Genomic DNA, 2,992 nt, shown 5'->3' with positions numbered 1-2,992 from the left:
AAAAAGCCCATTGTTAATCTTTGCTTAAAAGAATATCAGTTGTAGATCTTTGCATAATATAATCTCTCACATAAACTTATCTAGAATTCTAATTGTTGGTCTTTGCTTAAAATAATGGGACCATGTAAACAGCGACACATAAAATTAGACAGAGGGGGTGTATCATGTTATTTTACATGAATCCTAAGAAGAGTGTTCATAGACCTCGAGGACGATAGTCTATGGGTAATTATGACTTTTTTGTACCTGATGTACACAGTATAATCTCTTAAATTGTTGGGAGATAGTCTAGAGACCACTAGTGAAAAACCACAATGAAGCAAATCGTTAAATGTATTGGATAAGAATAAAAGGAAAAAAATCTTTAAATAAAAATACCTCTTTCTCTCCCATTGAGAAAAGGGGATGAAACAAATAAATCGTTGCTTTAGTATTTTCAGTCAAAAAATAATAATTTATTTAGTTATAGGGATTCATAAGGTCTATTTTACCTGCATTTGCCCACAAAAAGCACGGTATCATATGCTATTGCAAGAAGATCTGCAATTACTTCCTCAAGCCTCGATTTAAAATATTTGGGACACCAAATCTATATATTAAAAAAGGTGAGATTTGTATAAGGTGCCCACCTTATACTACATAAGTAAGCTACACCTCTAAATTTTTTCAGAATATATAGTTTTGGTATAAAATTTTTAAGATGGCTTGAAATCCATATTCAACTTCAATTATAAAATTTAAAATTCTAAAACTAGTGAAGATCGAACATATCTATAAGCACCTAAAAATATTGAAAATAGATGGTCTATATAACTTATTACATAGATACACTATTTTTAAGACCTAAAATTCTTTTTTTCTTTATATCCATACATCTAAAGGTTGAGATGATTGATTGGAAGTGTTTCCAACTTTAGAACACTCTTTTCCATTGGATTTTTGAGGTGCACATTACTTCTATAGTATAAGGTTGGAACCTTATAGAAATCTTTCCTCTTTCAATAACAAAAATTGAATTTTGAGTTTCTAAACACTTAGATCATTACCTTCCAATAATTTGATGTTATCATTCTCAAGCATTTTTTGAAATGGGTCGCTGCAATGAATAGGTGATCCAAATTTTGAATTCCTAAAAATATTTCTATGTACAGTTTCCCGGGGGGAGTGACCAGTAAAAAATAACAAAAAAGAGAAATAAAAAAAGCAAAAAAAAAAGAGAGAGAGATGTATTGTATAATTTTCATGAATATCACAATCAAATATCCAAGGGGAAGAAAAAGGAAGCAAACAAACACGTCAAACAATTTTTAAGAATTAATATCTCTATTCTTATACAATTGCACCTAATTCATCATCATCGTCAAAGCTTTTTTTCAACTAATTGGGGCCAACTACATAAATTCTGGTATGCCATTATGTTGTATTAAGGAATGTATTCTTAATAAGGTCATAAATGCCCACATCTTTCCCACTACTTCCAACCATGACTTTTTGGGCTTACCTTATAGAGAAACAAAAAAGAAAAAATGACGATCAATTGAAGAACAAACTGACATTTCAATCTTATGAATATGAAAATCTCATTCCAACCCACTTATATATGAGACATAGAGCCACTCAACCTCTTAATCTTACTAACTAATCAGAAAGAATCAGAGATTGGGAACAACTTCTAAGGAATACCAATACTGTACTTTGCTAAAACAGAAGAGAACATGAATGGTAGCCTCAAACTGATCGGCAGAAATTCCACAAAACAAAACGAGGTAATCAATTGGATCGATAGATAATGCAGCAACAATCGGCGATGTCGGGGTTTCTTGAAGGAATACAAAGAGCAGCATGTGGGTCGAAGTTGTTCTTCTTGCAGAGTTTCCTGCACTGGTCCTTGCTCTCACACGACCCTACTACCCTACAATCTGCAAAACAGAACAAATATTTTAAATTTAAAAGAGATGGAGCGATTTGAAGGAAAAAAATATACAATAAGATCATTTACTTTTAGCTGAAGAAGAATATTTTAATTATTCTTAGTTATCAAATGTGAAATCAAATGACTCATAACAATGCTCAAAGCTCAACAACATTCTTCTTTACGTTGCGCGAAAAATGACATGTGCCTGGAGCCACCCGATTTCTCATTTAAAAGTTAAGAGTTGTTGTAAACTTCTTGTACCAAAGTAAACGGTGATATATTATATAATCCCATAACTAAATTTCAAAATCTCCATCTCTCTCTATAAAATAGAAGGAAGCGAAAAGAACCATCAGTATCAGCAGCAGCAACGATGATAAAAGTAAGAAGAAGAACAAGTGAGAGGGTGGAAATCTTGGAAGCCATTGTTGACGTTGCGAGCCAAGGAGACAATTGGAGGGTTTAAATAATACATGTGAACAGAGCAACTGGATATTGAGATATGTCAATATCTAATTGTATACTATATCTATATAGAAACTAAATCATAGACCCCTAAACTCTTTAATTGTATGCTATATCTATATAGAAACTAAATCATGGACACTTAAATTATATAAAGATATACTATAAAATAAAATACATGACACAATATCTTACCCTTTTCATATTAACTGACTTACTATAAAATATAGGACACAATATCCTACCATTCCCATAATTACTATTACGATATACACCTTCTATATTAACGGGATACATAATATATACTTTCCTTTTACAATACATATCCTTCTATTTATATATAAAGCTAGAAAAGCAACCCCTTTATTTCTTAAGACATAAAAATAGGAAACTTTTTTCTCTCCACCTCCCCACGTTTCATTCCAATTCCCACGTTTTTCTCTCCCATTGTGTAACTTCCACATTTACTCTCTCTCTTCCTCCTACGTGCATGGAAAGACATAAAACTAAAAAACTCTTTTTTTTTTTCTCTCCCATTGTGTAAAAAAATTTAGGGCTTTCCTTTTTGTTAAGTACCCAAAAATTCGATTATATAATTTTCGTGATTCGTAA

The 2,992-nt window shown here is 31.6% G+C and overlaps 1 long non-coding RNA gene across 1 annotated transcript; it reads right to left on the bottom strand.

Moving 5' to 3' along the window:
- Positions 1-1,537: 1,537 nt before the first annotated feature.
- On the bottom strand, positions 1,538-2,388 carry LOC148780680 (uncharacterized). The gene is made up of 2 exons (XR_016040244.1): positions 2,266-2,388; positions 1,538-1,919 (listed from the first exon to the last, which is right to left on the bottom strand). It is a non-coding gene; the product is annotated as an uncharacterized LOC148780680 (long non-coding RNA).
- Positions 2,389-2,992: the final 604 nt, after the last annotated feature.

This window comes from Amborella trichopoda, chromosome 9, assembly GCF_054954075.1.
Source record: "Amborella trichopoda isolate Santa Cruz 75 chromosome 9, AtrichopodaSantaCruz75HAP2 v2.0, whole genome shotgun sequence".
NCBI classification, from domain to species: Eukaryota; Viridiplantae; Streptophyta; class Magnoliopsida; order Amborellales; family Amborellaceae; genus Amborella; species Amborella trichopoda.
The sequence above is the reverse complement of the archived record's forward strand: the minus strand, read 5'-3'. Positions and strand labels throughout refer to the sequence as shown.